This window comes from Pseudophryne corroboree, chromosome 5 (assembly GCF_028390025.1).
Source record: "Pseudophryne corroboree isolate aPseCor3 chromosome 5, aPseCor3.hap2, whole genome shotgun sequence".
NCBI classification, from domain to species: Eukaryota; Metazoa; Chordata; class Amphibia; order Anura; family Myobatrachidae; genus Pseudophryne; species Pseudophryne corroboree.
In genome coordinates this window covers 650,453,386-650,478,687 of record NC_086448.1, presented here as the reverse complement: position 1 = coordinate 650,478,687, position 25,302 = coordinate 650,453,386, and the positions used below count along the sequence as shown (strand labels likewise).

Here is a 25,302-nt window from a genome sequence, read left to right as displayed (position 1 = left end):
TGTTGGGCTTCTTTTTTGTGATTGTACAGAGCATTAGTATGGTTTGGGGTTATACTGTTATGTCCGTTCTTTCTTGCCACCATACTCTTAATTTTCTTTACACTACTTTATTAGGTATATAGGGTTACGGTTTATAAATAAATAGCCATCAAGTTTTCTGCCAAATTTACATCTCCGAGTCTTTATTTTAAGAAATGTTAAGTTGAATTGTGTGTGTCACTAGATGAGTTTGACTGGTCGGCCCTCAGCCGTTAAGGGGTTTAATAGTATACTTTTTTTTTCTTGTCTTCTTGTAAGCAATATATATTGTAGCCTGGAGCAGATATCTTCTACAGCATACCACATTTTATGCAGTGACAACAGATATTGCACAAATCAGACTGTACTTGGTGGTGTCGATTAACTTGGGTAAATATGGGATTATTTAAATCCCAGAGTGCAAGCCCTGTTGTGTAAATGTGATACAACCAAATCCTTTGACTAAAGACTGGCATCAAATGTAAAATAAAACACCCAAAAACAGTTAAATAGATGTGTATTTCCATGAATTCTCTGAATCCCCTGCATAGTGTGTGTCTGTGTGCGACTTTTTGTGCAACTGGCTCTGTCTTTGTTTTCTGATAGATAGCATTCCCTCTTAATCTGATAAATGAACTTGCATGCTATAGTCATTTTAGCTGGAGTTAGATAGGAGTATGTAAAGCAGATTCTATCCCAGAATGATATTAATTTGATAGGATCCGTGATCTGTAAACCATTGGTTATCTTGGTCTCTCCTGATAAGAGAAAACTGCTGAGGATTTCCAGTTGGTGAGCACATTTGGGCAGAATCTTTCACACGTCACAAATTGCAGATGGAAGGCAGTGATCTTGAACACGCAGTCACATTGGCGTGACCGTCTGACACCTTCCATTTAGAAAAATAATACTTTCCTCACAGCACACACTCCCTGCTGCAACCAGCGCTGAAATTATGCCTAGGAGAGCTGTTCCTCATAGACTGGGGTCTTAAATATTTCTTACACTGCTTTTAAAAGATTCATGTTACACAGCACCTTGTTCATCCAGATTAACACAGATGTAGAGGTGTTATTAACACAGCCTACTCATGATATATTATAACTGATGACCATTAAATAAGAAGCAGTGCAATGATAATTTAGATGGCAAAAATAATATTATTTGATTGAATAAATGTTATTACTCCTTGCTGATGTCACTATATAGTGCGTAGTGTGACGTGTTAACAGCACTTTTTTTGTGGTTATTAAATTACTTGCAGACATGGAGTTTCGTTCTGATAATACTTTAAGTCCAAATTTAACATGATTTTTGCTTTGTAATACTGTCTATTTGATATTAAAAGTCGAAAGGCTGATTAGATTCAACTTAGGGCCTGATTTCAGTGTAAAAACTCTAAACAAATACCCTCTTGCGCTATAAAAAATATGGTATGGCTGAAAGTCCAATAAATCAAACTTAGTTTTCCATAAATTTTACAATTTATTACATAGAAGAAATATACTTCATGAATAAAAAACTAGACCGGTCTAAAATAACTCACAATCAACGATTAATTATAATATTATAAATACTATAAACATCCTCAGGAGGTGGATCCAAGCATACTCTGTGCACAGATTCAAATTAGTTTAAAAATCAAATAGCAGCTGTGTTTATAACCCATAAAGCAAAATGTAGCTCCTTGAAAGTTACTTAGTATCAAGGTTCCTTAGTAGATTGCCCTTCACCAATGTCGCTGTGTCTCTCCTCCCGGTTTGCAAGCGGCACACAAGAGGTACGGACTCACAGAGCCTTGTGGTAAGGTAGCACTTCCATCAGTAGACGCCAGCGCAGGCGCCGGATCCCGTAGCCCGAGACCGCCTCGTTTATATTGGGACTCTCCCCGTGTTGATACCGCTGGCGGAAGCCACGCGTAAGGCTTCTATGTGGAGCGGGTTCATGTAACATTGTATCTTGTACTGAACGGCAATCTACTAAGGAACCTTGATACTAAGTAACTTTCAAGGAGCTACATTTTGCTTTATGGGTTATAAACACAGCTGCTATTTGATTTTTAAACTAATTTGAATCTGTGCACAGAGTATGCTTGGATCCACCTTCTGAGGATGTTTATAGTATTTATAATATTATAATTAATCGTTGATTGTGAGTTATTTTAGGCCGGTCTAGTTTTTTATTCATGAAGTATATTTCTTCTATGTAATAAATTATAAAATTTATGGAAAACTAAGTTTGATTTATTGGACTTTCAGCCATACCATATTTTTTTATAGCGCAAGAGGGTATTTGTTTAGAGTTTTTGCTATCGGCATGTGGATTATCCAGTGCTTATTCCTTTGACTTGTTGACCCCAAGTCAAAAAACTCTCCTGCAGCGTATACAATTTATTATAAAAACATCTACCTGTGAATATTAGACTGTGTTGGTGATCTATCAGCGCCTGGTTTCAGTTTTGTTTTGCTGATTTCAGTGTAGCTATCAAACATTCACCTTTCAATTGCTGTGTCTTGTACTGCATGAACCATTAGATATGTACAACTTGAGATCATGGATACTTTGTAGATGGACACAGTATGATATTCCGGCTGTCGAGATCCCAGGAGTCAGGAGACCGACACTGGGATCCCGACAGCCAGCTTACAAGTGGCGAGCACAGCGTGTTCCCTCGCAGGCTCGCTGCCCTCACCACGCTTCTGGGGTAGAACTGCAACAGAATACTGAGTCAGACTGGAACTGGGACTGGGACTGAAACTTACTATAAGCTGGGTAAGAACTAGCTGGACTAATACTGAAGTCAGGCTGGAATTGACTCTTGCTTCAGAAGTCAGTCTAGAACTGATTGGAATACATAGAAGTCATGCTGGAACCAGCACTTGCTGCAGAAGTCAACTGGAACTGATTGGAATACATAGAAGTCAGACTGGAACTGATACTTGCTTTAGAAGTCAGGCTGGAACTGCCAGTTGTTTCAGAAGTCAGGCTGGAACTGACTGGAATACACTGAAGTCAGGCTGGAACTGACAGTTGTTTCAGAAGTCAGTCTGGAACTGACTGGAATACACTGAACTAGAAGAAAGGGAGAGAAAGAAGGCTCTTGTGTGGGCGCACTCTTGAAAGAAAAGGAAAATTCCTATAACGTATAGAAAGAAATGCTTAAAACATAACTTTTAATGTATATGATAAAAATACCCCTATACATGATCCATATCAAAGAAAGATTGTGTTAGTTTAGAATTAATTATTATTAATTATTGATTAATAAAATGTTCTGGTCTGTGTAATCACACTTGGTAATTGGAATGGTTGTAGACATTGATTGGTCTTACCTCCAATTCCCTGACCAGCACAGAAAATCTGTGTTAATGGAACCAGGGAGTGATCATAAGAGTTATTAGATGAGTAAGACCCACTTGGGCTACTTGGTTCAAAATTGGTAAATCTCCTGCATGGAGGTGAGTTGGAGTTTCAGACGTAAGCCAAGAGAATTAGTATTAAGCCTCAAAAAGAAAAAGAAGGGGGGAAGGAAGAATTAGTGGTGATACTGCTGTTGGTATTGCAAATACATGTGGAGGGAAATGGTCCCAACTCTACAACACCGGGTATTCGCAGGAAGTCTCCTCTCCTGGTACTGACCCGGCCCAACGCTGTTTGGCTTCCAAGATCAGACGAGATCGGGCATTGGCAGCGTGGTATGATAGTAGAGAATTTTTCAATTGCACCAATGAGAGTGCACCTATATAAGAAGCAGAAGAAAGAGGGAAAAGGGGAGACAGAAATATTAGGAACGAAAAAAAAAAAAAAAAGGGAATGAAAATGGTATAGAGAAGAAAGGGAATGAATCAGTGTAGCATAATTGATGGATCTGCTTTCTGCGTTAGACACAGCTCAGCAATTCCCACTTGTGTGGTGTCGTGTTCTGTGAATCGCAGATGAGAGTCCATGAAACAATAGTGAAGTATGGAAGGGAGATATGAGAGATAGGCTAGGTTGGTATCAAAAATTAATTAATTAAGCATTGATTTAGAAAAGCGCATTATTATGTAACATGCATATTTGGAATAAAGTTTGAAAGTTCAACGAGTATGCTGAGGCTCACGATGAAATCAGATAATTATCAGACAGAATACTGGCCTCTGCTTGAAAAAAGTATTTTTTGTAGTATAAATACTTTAACAGGTATTGCTTTTGAAAGAATAAGGGAAGAGAAAAGAAAAATGGGGGATGAAAAAGACAATTGGGGCTATATATTTTAGACAGTGATGCTGTGGCAATGAGCTATATGTGTGCTGCATATGTCCAAATGACATGGAATAACATACAACAAGTAAATATAAAGCGCATCAAGAGTTTGTGGTCTGCGCAGAATATACACAGCACGGCAGTGGAACTCTGATAGGAATGCACAGGTCTAGACATATGCTGTATAGTCAAGCATTTTGATAAATACACTTAATGTGTTGTTGTCTGTGCATACTATATACAGAAAAGGGCACCAATAGGTCCAATCGGATATGATGGGGGCTTAGTGCCCATCAAGTGGTTGCTGTCTGTGCTAGGTATGCATGGGACAGCAGCAGGCTTATAGTCAATGGTACTATCAGCCAGAAGATATCTACAAATGCCACATAACTGTTAACATGCTGTCTAATACAACATAATTATTAAGTACAAAAAGGTATGTTGCTGTCTGTGCAGGATATTAGGAGGGAGTGTGAAGCGTGGGGTTATATAGCAGCTGCGGGGTGTATACTACCCTTTAATTAGAGGTATAATTGTATAATTAGTATACACCCCGCAGCTGCTATATAACCCCACGCTTCACACTCCCTCCTAAACCCGGAAGTGAACAAGCCCGTCAGGGCGAAACGCGTTTTCCGTTCCGAGAGGGGGACCACACATGGAGTAATCTCTCAGCTCCTGCCTGGGCACATGACACTGCCTTAACCTGCTTTCCTTCTCCTATTTGGTGACCGTAAGCCTCAGCTGTTCTGTGCATATCCTGCACAGACAGCAACATACCTTTTTGTACTTAATAATTATGTTGTATTAGACAGCATGTTAACAGTTATGTGGCATTTGTAGATATCTTCTGGCTGATAGTACCATTGACTATAAGCCTGCTGCTGTCCCATGCATACCTAGCACAGACAGCAACCACTTGATGGGCACTAAGCCCCCATCATATCCGATTGGACCTATTGGTGCCCTTTTCTGTATATAGTACGCACAGACAACAACACATTAAGTGTATTTATCAAAATGCTTGACTATACAGCATATGTCTAGACCTGTGCATTCCTATCAGAGTTCCACTGCCGTGCTGTGTATATTCTGCGCAGACCACAAACTCTTGATGCGCTTTATATTTACTTGTTGTATGTTATTCCATGTCATTTGGACATATGCAGCACACATATAGCTCATTGCCACAGCATCACTGTCTAAAATATATAGCCCCAATTGTCTTTTTCATCCCCCATTTTTCTTTTCTCTTCCCTTATTCTTTCAAAAGCAATACCTGTTAAAGTATTTATACTACAAAAAATACTTTTTTCAAGCAGAGGCCAGTATTCTGTCTGATAATTATCTGATTTCATCGTGAGCCTCAGCATACTCGTTGAACTTTCAAACTTTATTCCAAATATGCATGTTACATAATAATGCGCTTTTCTAAATCAATGCTTAAATAATTAATTTTTGATACCAACCTAGCCTATCTCTCATATCTCCCTTCCATACTTCACTATTGTTTCATGGACTCTCATCTGCGATTCACAGAACACGACACCACACAAGTGGGAATTGCTGAGCTGTGTCTAACGCAGAAAGCAGATCCATCAATTATGCTACACTGATTCATTCCCTTTCTTCTCTATACCATTTTCATTCCCTTTTTTTTTTTTTTTTCGTTCCTAATATTTCTGTCTCCCCTTTTCCCTCTTTCTTCTGCTTCTTATATAGGTGCACTCTCATTGGTGCAATTGAAAAATTCTCTACTATCATACCACGCTGCCAATGCCCGATCTCGTCTGATCTTGGAAGCCAAACAGCGTTGGGCCGGGTCAGTACCAGGAGAGGAGACTTCCTGCGAATACCCGGTGTTGTAGAGTTGGGACCATTTCCCTCCACATGTATTTGCAATACCAACAGCAGTATCACCACTAATTCTTCCTTCCCCCCTTCTTTTTCTTTTTGAGGCTTAATACTAATTCTCTTGGCTTACGTCTGAAACTCCAACTCACCTCCATGCAGGAGATTTACCAATTTTGAACCAAGTAGCCCAAGTGGGTCTTACTCATCTAATAACTCTTATGATCACTCCCTGGTTCCATTAACACAGATTTTCTGTGCTGGTCAGGGAATTGGAGGTAAGACCAATCAATGTCTACAACCATTCCAATTACCAAGTGTGATTACACAGACCAGAACATTTTATTAATCAATAATTAATAATAATTAATTCTAAACTAACACAATCTTTCTTTGATATGGATCATGTATAGGGGTATTTTTATCATATACATTAAAAGTTATGTTTTAAGCATTTCTTTCTATACGTTATAGGAATTTTCCTTTTCTTTCAAGAGTGCGCCCACACAAGAGCCTTCTTTCTCTCCCTTTCTTCTAGTACATGTACTCTCTGGCTCTGGGCGCACCACCAAGCGGGACAACTCTATTCATTGAAGTAAAAGACATAGTCTTCTCTTCTTTTTTCCTATTTTGGAGTGCCTTATTGTCCAAATGTTGGTTCCACATTATTAAAACAGTATTATTTTACCAGTGCCCGATCGCCCTTTGTCTAGTCTGGAATACACTGAAGTCAGGCTGGAACTGACATTAGCTTTAGAAGTCAGGCTGGAACTGACATTAGCTTTAGAAGTCAGGCTGAAACTGACACTTGCTTTAGAAGTCAGGCAGGAATACACAGAAGTCAGGCTGGAAATCACTGGAATACATAGAAGTCAGGCTGGATCTGATACTTGCTTCAGAAGTCAGGCTGCAATACAGTACACAGAAGTCAGGCTGGAACTGACTGGAATACATAGAAATCAGGCTGGAACTGACACTTGCTTCAGAAGTCAGGCTGGAATACAGTACACAGAAGTCAGGCTGGAACTGACTGGAATACATAGAAGTCAGGCTGGAACTGACTTGCTTCAGAAGTCAGGCTGGAATACAGTACACAGAAGTCAGGCTGGAATACACAGAAGTCAGGCTGGAACAGACTGAAATACATAGACGTCAGGCTGGAACTGACACTTGCTTCAGAAGTCAGGCTGGAATACAGTACACAGAAGTCAGGCTGGAACTGTCTGGAATACATAGAAGTCAGGCTGGAACTGACACTTGCTTCAGAAGTCAGGCTGGAATACACAGAAGTCAGGCTGGAACTGATACTTGCTTCAGTAGCCAGACCTCTTCCTGGGTGGAATGGATAGCAGGATTCAGGTAACCAGGTGCAATCACTGAATGCAGACACCTGTGGAGTTAGTTACTTTTCAGGAACTTCAGGACAAGTTTTACCTCTCTCTGTGTGTGATTGGTCTTATTTATTTAACAGACACTTTATATCAAGTGCAGACAGACTGCGGCACTTCCAGAGAGACCTCACCCTATCTGAGCAACTACGCACCTTTTCCTCCAACACACAAGATTTCTCTCAAATATAAACTGATGGAGGGTTATAGCTCATCCATGTTATGTGAACCTATGAAATAAGGACTTACCCACACCAATGGGAGAAGATGTCTCATTTAATATGTTCCAGCTCAGACATGCCTAATCTCCAAGTGTCCTGGTTATTCAATCACAAGTTAAATTGCTCTCATTCTCCACAAATTTATTTGGCCTGTCTTTACATCCTGTCGGATATGTAATGCTGCTCCGGCCACGATTATGTATTCTGTGTCACAACTGAGGGCCTGAGCTGACGGGAGGCAGCCTCAGTTGTAGGGGCTGAGATGTACCGGAACCTGGGAGGTTGTATCAGACCCCTGGACATGTAAGTAACATGAATAATAACTGCCCGAAGGCGTGACCACGACAACTTGGATAAAAGTCAATGATGTTTATTATGACAACTCCGCAACACAGCAGCAGTAAAAGAAAACGTAAAAGTCAGCAAAGAATAAATACAGTTCCTGGGTACTACAGGATGGCAGGAGCCACAGGGCACTGGTAGAGAGATAGTTCTTATGATCTTCTAGATGGAAAGTCCTTACCAGGCCCGACTGTAGCAATGGAGATAACCCAGGATTGTGCCAGCTGGTGTTCCAGGAAAAGCTGGGTTGCTGAAGATAAAACAGCTGCTGTGGATACTGGCTGGAACCAGACTGTTATTAGCACGGAGTGGATACTGGCTGGAACCAGTTAAATAATAAATGAACTTGGGAGCGATGAAATATGAACTGAAATGTAGAACTTGAGAGCGGAGAAATAATAATACCGGTGGAGAGTGGTAAAGTGTAGAAAGGACACCGGCCCTTTAAGGGAAGCTGTACTCTGCTGGAAGCTGAGCTGGAAGCAGGTAATGTTGTAGCTGGAAACAGATGAATCCACAATGGATTGGAGAGTCAGGCTACACCGCAGGTGGAATGCTGGTGCGGGTCTCTATGGTGGAAGTCTTGAGACAGGAGCTGGAACCTGGAAGACAATCACAGGAGAGAGACAAACAGGAACTAGGTTTGACAACCAAAGCACTGACGCCTTCCTTGCTCAGGCACAGTGTATTTATACCTGCAGCAAGGAAGGGATTGGCTAGGCAATTATGCAGATTATCAATACTGAGAACAGATTGGTGGAAATGATCAGCTGACAGAATCCAAGATGGCTGCGCCCATGCAGACACTTGGAGGGAAGTTTGGTTTGTAATCCATGTGGTAATGAAAACAGTAATGGCGGCGCCGGCCACCGGAGACAGGAGGCGCCAGGCTGACAGATGCACATCCAACCACGCGGACACAGCGGAGGCCGCGGCTGACGTAATCGCCACTCAGACACTCTGCATGCAGAAGTTCAGGGACGGCGGCGGAGGCCGCGGGAGACGCCATGCCAGGTGTAATATGGCGTTTACTGTGACAGCGTCCCAGAGTGACAGGAGAGGATACAGGAATGTACACATCAGGATAACAGATGGGATCCGGTCCTGGAGCGCTGAGCCAGCCTTAGGAGGCATCTGATGGGTAAGAAATGGCGTCCAGATACCCGGATCGTGACAGCACCCCCCCCTTTAGGAGTGACCCCAGGACACTTCTTTGGCTTTTGAGGACACTTGGAATGGAATCTCCGGACCAAGGCAGGAGCATGGACATCAGAAGCATTGGTCCATGAACGTTCCTCAGGACCATAACCCTTCCAGTCAATAAGATATTGTAGTTGACCGTAACGGTGACGTGAGTCCAGGATCTTGGCCACTTCATACTCAACGCCTCGTTGAGTTTGGACTTTCGGAGTTGGAGGAAGTGAGGAATGAAACCGATTCAAGATCAGCGGTTTCAACAGGGAAACATGGAATGTCCTGGGTATTTTTAAGAAGGGAGGCAACTGGAGTCTGTAAGCAACAGGATTGATGACTTGTTCAATCTTGAAAGGACCGATATAGCGAGGTGCAAACTTCATACTGGGAACTCTTAACCTCAAATTCTTCGTGGATAACCATACCCGATCACCCACCTTGAGAGCAGGAACTGCTCGACGCTTCTTATCCGCAAACTTCTTGTACCTGAACGATGCCTTGAGCAGAGCTGATCGTACGCTCTTCCAGATATTGGCAAACTGATGCAAGGTGATATCCACTGCGGGAACAGAAGTTGCTGGAAGCGGTTGGAACTCAGGGACTTTAGGGTGGAATCCAAAGTTAGTGAAGAATGGTGTTGAAGCAGATGAAGAATGATACTGGTTGTTATGACAGAACTCGGCCCAGGGAAGTAATTGAACCCAGTCATCTTGAGAGGAGGACACATAGATGCGGAGGAAGGCCTCCAAGTCCTGATTCACCCTCTCGGTTTGACCATTGGTCTGAGGATGGTAAGCCGTGGAAAACTTTAGCTTGACTTGGAGGACTTGACATAAACTTCGCCAGAATTTGGCTGTGAATTGAACTCCTCGATCTGAGATAATTTCTTCAGGAAGACCGTGGAGTCGGAAGATCTCTTGTATGAATACTTGAGCCAACTTGGAAGCTGACGGAAGACCGGTGAGAGGAATGAAGTGTGCCATCTTGGTGAACCGGTCAACTACCACCCAGATGGTATTGAACTTGTTGCACATGGGTAAGTCTGTAATGAAATCCATCGACAAGTGGGTCCATGGTCGACGGGGAACGGATAGTGGAACCAGTTGCCCCGCAGGCGACTGGCGGGATACTTTATGTTGGGCACACTTTGGGCAAGATGCAATAAACTCCAAGACGTCCTTTTTCAGAGTTGGCCACCAATAGGACCTAGAGATAAACTCCAGGGTTTTTTGGATACCTGTATGTCCGGCAAAACGGGAAGCATGGGCCCAATGCATGAGCTTCTTCCTTAGCATCGGCTTCACAAAACTTTTCCCTGATGGGGGCGTAGAGTCCATCCCTACCGTGGAGAATGCCAACGGATTTATAATAGGATGCTTGTCTGAAGACTCTGACTCATTTTCTTGCTCCCATGAGCGGGAAAGGGCATCGGCCTTGCGATTCTGAGAGCCCGGACAGAACTGGAGTTTAAAGTCGAACCTGGAAAAGAAAAGTGCCCATCTGGCCTGACGAGGGTTGAGACATTGTGCGCCCTTCAGGTATAAAAGGTTCTTGTGGTCTGTAAGTATGGTGATTGAATGAGAAGCTCCCTCCAACAGATACCTCCACTCTTCTAGAGCGAGCTTGATGGCTAGCAACTCCTGGTCGCCAATGGCATAGTTGCGCTCAGCTGGGGAGAACTTCCGGGAGAAGAAACTGCAAGGGTGTAAATGGCCATCTTTAGCCCTCTGAGATAACACCGCTCCTACTCCAACGGAGGAGGCATCCACCTCTAAGATGAAAGGAGAGTCGATGTCAGGCTGTTTCAGAACAGGCGCAGAGATGAACCTTTGTTTTAAAAGATGAAATGCTTGCATGGCTTCTTCAGACCACTTGGACGGGTTAGCACCCTTCTTAGTGAAAGCAGTAATAGGCGCCACAATGGTGGAAAAGTCTCGTATAAACTTTCGGTAATAGTTGGCGAACCCTAAGAACCTCTGGACCCCTTTGAGGGTTAAGGGTACCGGCCAATTTTGGATTGCTTGTAGTTTCTCAGGATCCATCTCTAGTCCGGAACCGGACACAATGTACCCTAGAAACGGAATGGACTTGACTTCAAAGACGCATTTTTCTAATTTGCAATAGAGATGATTGACACGGAGACGGGACAGAACCTCTTTAACCCAAAAACGATGTTTCTCTAAATCGTTGGCAAAAATGAGGATATCGTCTAGATAGACCACGACATGACGGTATAGAATGTCTCTGAAGATCTCATTGACAAAATGCTGGAAGACAGCTGGAGCATTGCTCAATCCGAAGGGCATGACGAGGTACTCATAATGTCCGTCACGGGTGTTAAAGGCGGTCTTCCACTCGTCACCCTCACGGATCCGGATGAGATTGTATGCACCTCGCAAGTCCAGCTTTGTAAAGATGGTAGCTCCGCTAACTCTGTCAAAGAGCTCAGTAATCAGGGGTAAAGGATAACGGTTCTTGATGGTAATGTCGTTCAAACCTCTGTAGTCGATGCACGGCCGCAGACCACCATCTTTCTTTTTTACAAAAAAGAAGCCTGCGCCGGCTGGAGAAGAAGAAGGTCGAATGAACCCCTTTGCTAGGTTCTCTTTAATATATTCCTCCATAGAATGCGTCTCAGGCAGAGACAACGGATAAGTTCGGCCTCGAGGTGGAACCTTCCCTGGAACGAGATCAATCGGACAGTCCCATTCTCTATGAGGAGGAAGGATATCAGCAGAAGCTTTACTGAACACATCCGTGAAATCTTGATATGGAGGAGGTGGAACATCAGACGACCTGGGGGAGGAAGAACAGACAGGCAATACTTTAAACAAACATGTCTCAGCACAGGAGGAACCCCATGCCAGGATTTGCGTAGTCGTCCAATCAATTGTAGGATTGTGAAGACGGAGCCATGGAAGGCCCAGGACCACAGGATGTGTGGCACTTGGAATCACTAAAAAAGAAATAAGTTCGGAATGAAGAACTCCCACTCTCAGACGAACTGGTAGAGTCCTTAAAGAAATAACTGCATCAAAAATTTTGCTGCCATCCACGGCAGTTAAAGAAATGGACGAAGGAAGTCTCTCGGTGGGTAGGGACCACCGTTTAACATAGGCTTCGGTAATAAAGTTCCCAGCTGCTCCGGAATCAAGGAGGGCAATGACGTTCCGATAACGTTGAGCAACTTGAAGCGAGACTGGGAGATTACAATCTTGAGGAGATGGAGAGGAGATCATTACTCCTAGCCGGCCCTCTCCTTGGCGAGCTAGGATTTGGAGTTTCCCGGACGTTTGGGACAGGCATTAATGGTGTGAGACGGAGCTGCACAATAGAGACAGAGAGACTCGGAGAGGCGTCTTCGGCGCTCAGCAGGAGTTAAACGGGAACGGCCAAGTTGCATGGGCTCATCTTTAGATGGTGACAGTTGACGAGGAGGAGGAGCAGAAGATTTTGGAGCAGATGATCTTCCACGCTCAGTTGCTCTCTCTCTGAAACGTAAATCAACTTTCGTGCAGAGTGAGATTAGTTCATCTAACTTAGAAGGTAAGTCTCTGGTAGCTAACTCATCTCTAATACGCTCAGATAAGCCATGCCAGAATGCAGCATACAGGGCCTCGTCGTTCCATGCCAGTTCGGATGCCAGAATCTGGAACTGTATCAGATATTGTCCTACAGTACGTGACCCCTGGCGTAAACGGAGAATCTCGGATGAAGCTGAGGTTACCCGGCCTGGCTCGTCGAAGATGCGCCTGAATGTTGACACGAAGGCAGTGTAGGAAGATAGCAAGGTGTCGGACCTCTCCCATAACGGTGATGCCCAATCAAGGGCTGAGCCACTGAGAAGAGAAATAATGTAGGCAATTTTTGTACGGTCACTGGGAAAATTGCCAGGTTGTAGCTCAAACTGAATCTCACACTGGTTGAGAAATCCCCTGCAGAATCTTGGAGATCCGTCAAATTTTGCTGGCGTTGGAAGATGAAGACGTGGAGCAGAAATGGGTAAGGTGGGTGGGGTTATAGCTGGAAACACTGTGGTTGACGCACCAGACGCGCCTGATCCACGGAGAGTTGTCTGAATCCCATCCAGCCGAGTAGAGAGATCCTGGAGACAGCGGATGATGTGGCCCTGTGCAGCCTCCTGATGTTCTAGTCGGGCTGCCAGTTCTTGCATCGGCCTGGCCGCTTGATCCTGGTCTCCGGCTGGATTCATTAGGTCAGTGCTTACTGTCACAACTGAGGGCCTGAGCTGACGGGAGGCAGCCTCAGTTGTAGGGGCTGAGATGTACCGGAACCTGGGAGGTTGTATCAGACCCCTGGACATGTAAGTAACATGAATAATAACTGCCCGAAGGCGTGACCACGACAACTTGGATAAAAGTCAATGATGTTTATTATGACAACTCCGCAACACAGCAGCAGTAAAAGAAAACGTAAAAGTCAGCAAAGAATAAATACAGTTCCTGGGTACTACAGGATGGCAGGAGCCACAGGGCACTGGTAGAGAGATAGTTCTTATGATCTTCTAGATGGAAAGTCCTTACCAGGCCCGACTGTAGCAATGGAGATAACCCAGGATTGTGCCAGCTGGTGTTCCAGGAAAAGCTGGGTTGCTGAAGATAAAACAGCTGCTGTGGATACTGGCTGGAACCAGACTGTTATTAGCACGGAGTGGATACTGGCTGGAACCAGTTAAATAATAAATGAACTTGGGAGCGATGAAATATGAACTGAAATGTAGAACTTGAGAGCGGAGAAATAATAATACCGGTGGAGAGTGGTAAAGTGTAGAAAGGACACCGGCCCTTTAAGGGAAGCTGTACTCTGCTGGAAGCTGAGCTGGAAGCAGGTAATGTTGTAGCTGGAAACAGATGAATCCACAATGGATTGGAGAGTCAGGCTACACCGCAGGTGGAATGCTGGTGCGGGTCTCTATGGTGGAAGTCTTGAGACAGGAGCTGGAACCTGGAAGACAATCACAGGAGAGAGACAAACAGGAACTAGGTTTGACAACCAAAGCACTGACGCCTTCCTTGCTCAGGCACAGTGTATTTATACCTGCAGCAAGGAAGGGATTGGCTAGGCAATTATGCAGATTATCAATACTGAGAACAGATTGGTGGAAATGATCAGCTGACAGAATCCAAGATGGCTGCGCCCATGCAGACACTTGGAGGGAAGTTTGGTTTGTAATCCATGTGGTAATGAAAACAGTAATGGCGGCGCCGGCCACCGGAGACAGGAGGCGCCAGACTGACAGATGCACATCCAACCACGCGGACACAGCGGAGGCCGCGGCTGACGTAATCGCCACTCAGACACTCTGCATGCAGAAGTTCAGGGACGGCGGCTGAGGCCGCGGGAGACGCCATGCCAGGTGTAATATGGCGTTTACTGTGACAGCGTCCCAGAGTGACAGGAGAGGATACAGGAATGTACACATCAGGATAACAGATGGGATCCGGTCCTGGAGCGCTGAGCCAGCCTTAGGAGGCATCTGATGGGTAAGAAATGGCGTCCAGATACCCGGATCGTGACATTCTGTATCTGGAGGGAATGCACGAAAGTGACTCCCTTTTGGGACACTGTGATATCTAGGAAGATCCAGGAGATATATACTGTATGCTGACTGGCCCTGATTTTTGGTTGCTCTTTTACTGTACTTTAGTGACCCAATCTCTAAGTTTAAAAAATCTTTTGAACAATGCTGCTAGAGTCCTAATCTCGACTCACTTGCCCACTGGCCCCTCCAATAAAGAGTGGTTTCACCGCACAGATTTTTTTTTATATCTATAGATGACATTGTTAGGTAATTGGCAGAGAAATTCTCTGAATTTTCTACTACCTGGTACTCATGGTTGAAATTTGAACTGAACAGAACACTAGTTTTTCATTCCATTTAGGGCCCTAAGCCCATAACTTGTGGTCTCCCTGAATGGTTTTGATGTGGCACTTTCCTTTATTCTTCTTCCCACAAACTTGGATACTTGGCTGGCATACTCGGCAGCCTGGTTCTCCCTACCCTAACGTCCTCACTCCCTTGTTTTCTGTTCCCTCATGTTTTTCTTCTTCTTTTTTCTCTCTCTCATCCTTATTTTCTTTCTCTCTGTCCTTCTCTCATTTTCTCTCCACTTGATGTGCAAGTTTTCAGTTAGGCCGCTGCAGTAGTCAGTTAATCATCATACTTGGCTATAACTATTGTGTATGCCACTTTATGCATACTGTTGTACAATGTACTGTTTCAAGTGTCTGTGTTTGCATGGGCAAATTAAAAACCCCTGTATTTACTGTAGAATTATATAAATAAGGCATTGGGGTGACAATGTATAGTCATAACTATAATATATATGCTTTAAATATAGGTCATTTCTTGTGTCTACTAGATATTGTGCAAAGTTAACCAAGATCTTTCCTGTCAATACCACTTGACTTTCCTAGTTTTCCAGTCCCATTTAACCTACAAAAACGATCACTGTCAGAAGATATTCCACGACTGGCGATAGCATTTAGCATATACAGTACTATACTGTTTCATATATGTGGGATAAGACGATATCATCATAAAAGCATAATGAGGAATAAATGTACACAGAACTAAACAAAAACACCTTGTTAGACCAAGCAAATAAACATTTAAACTGTTTGATTACCAGACTAGAATGTCATTATCATTGTCCTGATCACTTGAACCCTGTGGTTTTAGCTAATTGAAATTGCCTAATGTTGTACTCTAGGTGGTCACCCATATATATCCCATACATTGAAGATAAATACAACAGCTAAGATGTGTTTAATAAATTAGAGACATATGCAATAGCGTGGAGCTAAATGACTGTTAAATCTAATTCTAAAAAAGGGCAAGTCACAAGAAAACTGTAGCAAAAAAATAAAAAAAGCCCTCATTAACCTCTTCACAACCAGAGTTGATTTGTACCCTGTGGTGATAATAATCCTTGTATTTGTGATCAGATTGCTCTTGCTGAAAATATTTTTCTATACATTTTTAGTCTACCCAACTTCACTTAAATTACTTTTCTTTAAACATTTTTGGTGTTCATATTGGGCAATATTCAATTGTGCGCAGGATTTTGCCTGAATATTTTTTTCCAGGCCCCGCAACCATTTTTTATTTACCGTGGGTAAGGGGGTAATTCCATGTTGATCGCAGCAGGATTTTTGATAGCAATTGGGCAAAACCATATGCACTGCAGGGGGGGGGGGGGGGGGCAGATATAACATGTGCAGAGAGAGTTAGATTTGGGTGGGTTATATTGTTTCTGTGCAGGGTAAATACTGGCTGCTTTATTTTTACACTGCAAATTAGATTGCAGATTGAACACACCCCACCCAAATCTAACTCTCTCTGCACATGTTATATCTGCCTCCCCTGCAGTGCACATAGTTTTACCCAATTGCTATAAAAAAATCCTGCTGCAATCAACTTGGAATTACCCCCTATGTGTGCTCCCGATACCAGCAGTATTCAATATCCAAAAATGGTTGCAAATTTTTTTGCAGCCAAAATCCCATGTAGGGGAGATAAAAAATGTGGCCAAGGAACATCAGGCACTCATCAATGTACTCCCGTAGCCAGCTGCCACATGTTTTACACCTACTTACTGGTACACACACACCTGATAGGTCACACACACTGACTGATGATATCTTTCATTAGGGAGTCTCGCACACACTGGGGATTATGCACACACTCACACATGACAGGGATCCCACACACTATACTGCGGAAGAGGAGGAGGAAAACCAGCATTTTTGTAGAAGTGGAGGAGGAGTACATCGCTGTAGAAGGTTAAGTTATTATGGACTAATGAAGTTAATTGGAAACTTTCAATTGCTTAAATAGTCATTATTGGGGCAGGGGGTGGGGAGGTTCTGATGCAAGTCCCTACAATTGCACCTTAAAATAACAATTTAAGGAAAAATGACACTTGCTGTGGGCCTGCCAGAAATAAAAATGTTTTGATTTCTCTTCTTCATTTGAATAGTGCTACCCCATAAAATTATTACATATAGTAAAGTTTAGGAATAGAAATAAGTGTACTGCTTAATGAAATTGTCTAAGTTTGTGCAAGGCCTTTACTTTCATTTTTTTTTTAATTAATATTTAGGGATTACTAACCTTTTATATAAAACATTATTGCTGCATATAGAAACAATTACTACTATTCAATTAATTGCATTCTAAATGGAGCAGTCTTATTTATTTCTTTATTAAAACCATAAGCAAGATTTCTCAAAACATTGACATAAAAAGCCCTACAAAGTGAAATTAAGCTCCAGTTTACCTGCAGTTGTTAACAGACCTTTTCCCAATTCGGAGGCTATCACAAGCCAATCGCATGACCAGAATACCTGAAGTCTCTTTAAACAGAGAGGGTAGGAATACATCAAGAGAATTAATGAACATGCAAATACTGTAATAAAACCACGCAATAAACAGTGAGAACATTGTTGTTCCATGTAGTGAATAACATTATTTAGAGGAGTGATAGAGTAATTTAAAAAGGTAAATTCACAATCCACTTTCAGTTTAATTTTTCAAATATACTTTGTCCTTTAAAAAAAAAAAAATATCTTTATTTAAGTGTGAACAACATTGTACAATGCACGCACACACAAAAACAAGTATACTTGATCTCTTATTAACTTTTATTTAAAAACAACTAGTGGCCTTATGTATGTAGAAAACAGAAATAACATGCTACCAAAAACATGTAAAAATAAAATGTAACACAATCTGTAATACTTACACACAGTATTAATCATAGATGACTTAGATGTAAAAGGGGATGTAATGCAGAAAAAAAAAAGAAGGGGAGGGGACATGGACATATGCAGTAGGATATACTGTATACTTTTATAAATATATATATATATATATATATATATATATATATAAATATTATTAATTTTGATCAGTATATGTTTCAACCAAGCAGCTGCTGTTTACACAGAGATAGTCACTCTCCAATGTCAAATGTAACAAACCAAAATATAACAGCTCTCACGATATCTTAAAAAATAGGCAGGTGTAGTAGCATACATTACTAATATAAGAAACACACAAAAAAAAGACATAGTTAAAAAAAATATCTTATCATTCTCCCTAAATAAGCATGATTGGCAGTGCAAAGGTCAGTATAAATTGGGCAAGTTTCCAGTTGTAAACTAATACTCGAGTCCTGCATAGAAAAAGTTCTGTGGACAGTTCAAGTTCACAGGCATTCTATTTTAGGGGTTCAATAATCCAATTTAGGTAGTTGCTCCTTAGTGGGAGGCCCAATTAGCAATGGTCCAAAACAGCAAGGTGTCCAACACACAGAGTCTTTTCCCACAGTCACATTGGCTGGAAGACCCTGAGTGCTATTTGTGTCCAAACAAGAATGGGGGAGCTCTTTGCAATTGTGCCCACTGACACTGGTCCTGTTTCTTAGATATTGGGAGCGCTGTTATATTTTGGTTTGTTACATTTAAAGGGAAATGGACATGCAGATTCAACAACGTCAAGTAGCAACATGCAATGATTAACAGCAAAGTGATACTTTTGGTAAAGATTAAAGGCAGGGAGACTAAGGGCTAGAGGAGGAAGTTATGTCTCCATACAGTACAGTAGTCAGACAGGATCCCCATCAATAACATATACAGTACATGACACTTGGCCCACTTAGCCGCAGGAGAGAAAGCAGATGTGGAATCCTTCTCAAAAGAAAATTAAATGTTGGGTATGACTTTGTGAATTGGGGGAAAGGATGAATTTTTCCAATAATGAGCGATAGACGCCTTGGTAGCAATTAAGATCTGTCCCAGGACATATAGTGTGTGTCATATATATGGATATGGGGAGGATTTAAATGAGAGAGTGCGACTGTTGGGCAGAGAATCACAAGTTCATTCAGAACCATAGTAGGCTGAGCAGAAATCTCTTTCCAAAGAGGCTGCATATATGGGTAACCCCAGAAATATGTAATACGTCTCCTGCTTGAGAACAGTTACCCCAGCAAAGTTTGGCTTGGCTGGGGCACATTTTGTGTCATGTCACAGGTGTATGGTATAATGTAGTTAATCTATTCATCTGCATGTCAGTATGTTTATGGCATCTTGACATAAAATGAGAGGTTAATATAAATGAATTAAAGCAAAATATTCCAATTAAACACACATGCACTTAGCTTACATTTATAAAAACATGGCAATATATATCACAGCCTCTAATTATACCATACCTTGTATTAGCTTCTACTTTACTTTCCCAAGCACCTGATAGCTTTGTGAAATTTTAGCACATTTGCTGCAGGCTACTTAAAAGAGAAAGCATTTTTTATTTGTGAAGGTTAATCCAAATGAATTTGACATTGGACTTTTGTAACAAATAGGGATTCATTTTTTTGCCTGTCTTTAAATAAATAGCCTCATTTTATTTAGGATTATACATATTGAGGGGGTATCCTCTTAGCCACGTAAATTTTTTGGCCAAAAAAACAGGCTAATATTGCGATTTTCGCCTGATGGTTATTATCGGGCTATCCATTTATAGCCTGTTTTCAGACCAAAAATGTCTAGTTTTTGTGAGATAACACATAGGGGGAGATTCAAATGTTTGAAAAGTCAGTTGGGAGTCTCTTTTTTCCTATCTAATAGACAGGAAAAAACAGACACCCAACTGACTTTTCAAACATTTGAATTCCACCCATAGAGTACGGGATAAGTTTCCAGACCCATGTGTCATTGCTAGAGATGAGTGGCCAGACCCACCTGAACTTCACGATCCAAGCTAGGAACCGAGACCGGCTTGGATTTTCCTGCCTGACTCGGATCCCAAATCAAGGTAAAACATCCTCCTCCAAGCTGTCTGAGTCTCACAGGTTTTGGATTCTATATAAGGCCCCGGTGATCGTGCCATTTTACTGTGGAGGATGTAGTGAACGGACGTTTCACTGCAGTATCCATCCAGGGGTGCTCTGTTTTGTCCATCAAGGGGCTAGGGCTGCTAAAGTGGTACCTGTATCCTCCAGGGGTGCTGAGTTCCATCAAGGGGCTGGGGCTGCTGTGTTCAGGGGTACTCTCTCCGAGGATGCTGTGTAATCATCAGTGTACAGACAGTGTACTATAATACACATATTTTGAGTGACACTGTAGGTGGTCCCTGCTTTGTCGTACATATAGGTGCCCTCTGCCAATCTAGGGGTGCTCTGCACCAGTTAAATAATATACCATTTAAAAAATATATATATTTTTTGTGGTGCTAAACACCAGTGTACTATACTATTATTTTTCTGTGATACTGCCTGTCAGACCGCAGTGTAGTCAGTCATACATATATTGTGACACTGTAGGTGGTCCGTGCTTTGCTGTACATAAAGGGGTCCTCTGCCAATCTAGGGGTGCTCTACACCAGTTATAGCTAATTATATTAATTTTTTTTAAATATTTTTGGGTGCTAAACCCCAGTGTACTATACTGTTATTTTTCTGTGACACTGCCGGTCAGACCGCAGTGTGTAATCTCATACACGTATTGGGGACACTGTTGGTGAAATTAAAATGGTGTTGGATTACTATTTTTGACTCATACATGTATTGTGGAGCATTGTTGGTGAAATTAAACTGCAGTGGTTGATTACTATTTCTGACTCATACACGTATTGTGTGACACTGTGGGTGAAGGTGGTACCACAGTATTTTATTTAATTTCATACTCATACATGTATTATGCAACACTGTTGGTGAAATTAAACCACAGTGTTTGATTACTACTTTTGACTCATACACGTATTATGTGACACCCTGGGTGAGGGTGGTACCACAATAATATATTTTATTTCGTACTCATAAATGCATTGTGCAACACCGTTGGTAAAATTAAACCCCAATGTTTGATTACTATTACTGACTTATACATACATTGTGTGACATTGTAGGTGGTACATTTTTGGTACAAATTGTGTGTGCTGTATCCCACTTTGCAGTTTGTTGATAGAAATGGAGGATGAACAATTGAGAGGAGATCAGGGACCACATACTAGTGCTGAAGCTGCTGCCACTAGATATGACAATGCAAGTCCATCAATGTCATCTGCTATGGCTGATGCCCAATGGCATGGAGGGCATGTAATATCAAAGAAGCAATATCATTTTGCAATGGTAAATAAATAAAATCACAAGTAAAGTTAGCTGCAGAGAAACATAAAATTGTCAATATGCCATTCATCAAGTGGCAAGGAAAGGCTAAGGCCTTGGTCTTTGTTTATGAATGGTGGTTCGATGTCTTTTTTTTTTTTTTTTTTTTCAAAAGTTTTTTATTGACAGGTGAACAGCAAAAACATACAAATGATATACAACAAGTTATACATGAGAACATTGAGAGATATGTAATACCGTAATAGTAAAAGTAGTTGTGATTGTAATAGCGCTCCACGTAGACCCCGAGCAATATCAAAACTATACACTAGAGGAGGCAAACAAGTATCGTAACAACAAAAGAGAGCAGTAACAATTGGGCCAGTTGAACATTTAGGAGCAATACGATCAGAAGGGGGCTGCGGAATCAAGAGTCTCCAAAAGATACCATTTAGTATCCTTAAAACATTTTCGTAGAGCCTCTTTTATGATCGGGGGAATAGTCAGAACATAGGGTAACCAAATATGAAAATATTGTGCCGTCAGTTTTTCCTTCTGTAAAGTGGTGTTAGTCCAGTCAAGGTGGAAAAGATGAGAGATCCTAGGGTGTACTAGTGAGATGGGTATGGGATCAGCAGAGATCCACTGGGAGAGGATTGTCTTCTTGGTGGCAGCTGCTAGTTTAATTAATAAAATACGTTGTCCTTTAGACAGCCTGATAGGAGAGGATTTTGGATATATGCCCCAAAATGCCCATGTTTTAGTAATATCAAACTGTATCTGTAGGTCTATTGTAATATATGACTGGAGTGCTTGCCAGAGAGCCTGCACCTTAGGGCAGGACCATAGACAATGAACCAGATCTGCGTCTGGAGCAGCGCATTTGAAACAATGGGATGAGGAGGCAGCTCCAATAAGGTGTCGCAACTTCGGGGTGACATACGCTCTATGTAGGATTTTCTGATGCATTTCTGAGTATGAAATGGAACCCAATGTTTTATCCAAGTAAGTGTTGGCCTCTAGGATCAACTTTAAAGAAAGATCCGGGAACTCCAGTCGCCATTTCATGAGTCCCACTGAGCCGGATTCTATGTTTAGTAAGGTGCGAGAGTGTGAGTGTATGAGGGCTGTGGAAAAGCAACTATTCACTGTCAGGCGTAGGGTTTTATCCAAATTGTGGGATTTGTCCTGTAGCGATAACAAGGACAGAACCTTCTGCACATAGCTACAGGCTTGGAGAAAGGGAAATAATGGTATCTGTAAATGTGGGAAACGTGCTATAACCTGTGAATGTGTTAGCAAGGTCAAAGTTTCAGCATCCAGAAAATGATGAATGTATTTCAGGCCTCCGTCTTACCAAGTCTGAAATATGTGGGAAATTGCGTGGGGTTGAAAGTCTGGGTTACCCCAGAGGGGTAAGAACAGTGACGTGTATCGCGATAGTTACCGCCATGCTGCACAGGTAGAGGATATAAGTAAATTGTCCTTTACACTATTTGGCATGGAACTGGGAGTTGCGTGTAATAGGGCTACCAGATTCCAAGAAGGTGTAAAGGATTGTTCTAAATATGTATTAGCATATATGCTCTGTCCGCCGATCCAGTCCAAAGCAATCCTGTAATTTGCTGCTAAAGCGTAAGTGTACAGGCACGGCAAATTCAAGCCACCAAGGGACCGAGGTTGTTGTAGTTTAAACAATGAGAATCTAGGGCGTTTACCCGCCCAAATAAATTTGGATAGTGCCTTGTCCAATTGAGCGAATATGTCCCTGGGCGGAATCAGCGGAAGCATCTGAAGCACATATAAGAAACGCGGGAAACTGATCATTTTGTACAAATGACTCCTGCCCGTGTATGTAAGGGGGAGGTGGGCCCCAAAGTCAGCATATGTCCTAGTGAACAATGGGGGAAAGTTAAGGGAATACAGTTCGGAAGGATGATTAGGGAACACAATACCTAAATAGGTAATACAGTTATTTGAGGCCCAGTGAAATGGGAAGGTATCGCCCCAACCCATTTTGGCCGAGGGAAAGAAGGCCAAAGCCTCCGTTTTAGAATAATTCGTTTTGAACCCAGAAACTTGTTCAAAGGAATCTAAAATGTCGAGTAGATGCAGTATGGCCACCCGGGGGTTGCAGAAGTAAAGTTAAATATCATCCGCGAATGCCGAGAATTTAAGTTCTCGATCCGCTAGTTTTATACCCTGCCATCTGGTTTCCTTTATAAAGTGGCGGAGAAGAGGATCTAAAGCTAAGTTAAAAAGTAGGGGAGATAGGGGCAGCCCTGTCTGGTGCCACGGTGTAGGGAAAAGAGTCTGGAGTTGTGACCATTAATCGTTAAGAAGGCTTGTGGAGTTTGGTAGAGGGTGCAAAACACCTGGAGAAAATCAAGGCCAAAATTCTGAAATCTAAGTATTCTATCAATATGGGCCCAAGAGACTCGGTCAAAGGCCTTGTCTGCATTGCAGCTCAGGACTATGTTTCCCGTCTCCAGTGAGCTATGAGTTTTAATCATGGCCGCTAGTAAAGAGCGAATATTATGTACAGAGTGCCTATTGCGTAGAAATCCTGTCTGAGCAGGATGGAGCAGTTTAGGCAGAACCAACTGGAGGCGGGAAGCAAGCATCTTCGTGAATAATTTAAAATCTTGATTTAATAATGAAATTGGCCGGTAAGACGAGACCAAAGTGTGATCTTTATTGGGTTTAGGGAGGACTATAACCCGTGCCGTGTTAAAGTCAGGAGGGGCTGGATGGCCTGCCAAGATTGAATTATACAATGTTAAAAGGTGGTCGCTTATATGTGGGAGGAGTAGTTTGTAATAGGCTGCCGATAATCCGTCAGGACCCGGGGACTTCCCATTGGTTAAGGATTTAATGGCCTCTTCCAATTCCGCTGTGGTGATGGGAGTAGTGAGGAACTCTTTGTCCTCTTCCGATAAAGCGGGAAGGCCAGCTTGTGTTAAAAAGTCTGTGCCAATTTCTGGTTGGTCGAGAGGGGCGGTATATAAAGTCTCAAAGAAAGTCAGAAAGGTGTCACTGATTGTTTCCTGTGTCAGTGTAGGTGACGTGTGAGTGTCTCGAATAGAGGAGATATGCCTAGGGGTCGTATGAGCCTTCACCATATTTGCCAATAACTTCCCGGGGCGGTTACCCCAACGAAAATATTTGTTGGACTGGAAGGAAAGAAACAGTTTGGCTTGTTCAGTACAGAGGGTATCATGAACTAATTTGGCATCTTTATATCGTATTCTATTGGATTCAGACGGGTCAGCCAGTAGTTGGGAATAAACCGAGGCAACCTGAAGGGAAGCCTTAGCCATCCTCTCCCGAAATTGTTTCTTCCTAGCGACAACATATGAGATTATTTGACCTCTAATAACAGGCTTAGAAGCCTGCCAGAAAAGGTTCATATCATCAATATGTGTTGCATTGTCACTTGTGTAATTGAGATATGACTGGGTCAAATAGAGTTTGAAGTCTTCTGAGTGGGCTAAATGTTCTGGGAACCGCCAGATATGAGAATATGCGCGGGGTGTGGTCAAAGCAATTAATAGAGTGATTGGAGCGTGGTCTGATAGAAGAATATTAGCTATGGTGGTGTCTTCTACTCTATGGATCAAAGAGGCGGATACTAGCCAGTAATCTAATCTAGAAAATATTTTGTGTGGGTGTGAAAAAAAGGAGTATTCCCTAGAGTCAGGATAAAGAAATCGCCAGGGGTCCAAGAGCTGTAGGGAGTCCAGCATTAGGGACAATGGTGGGGGAGTGGATCTGTTCAAACTCGATTGTCTGGGACCACCTGACACGTCTAGCAGCGGGTCTAAAACAACATTAAGATCTCCCCCTAAAATCAAAGAACCTGCAAACTAACAAAGATGTCTGGAAAAAAAGAAGCGTTTGGCCCTGTGG

The 25,302-nt window shown here is 42.3% G+C and overlaps 2 pseudogenes; one reads left to right on the top strand and one right to left on the bottom strand.

Moving 5' to 3' along the window:
- Window positions 1–3,608: 3,608 nt before the first annotated feature.
- LOC134931458 (5S ribosomal RNA) lies at window positions 3,609–3,727 on the bottom strand (annotated as a pseudogene).
- Window positions 3,728–6,015: 2,288 nt separating this feature from the next.
- Window positions 6,016–6,134, top strand: LOC134931457 (5S ribosomal RNA; annotated as a pseudogene).
- The last annotated feature ends 19,168 nt before the right edge of the window (window positions 6,135–25,302 follow it).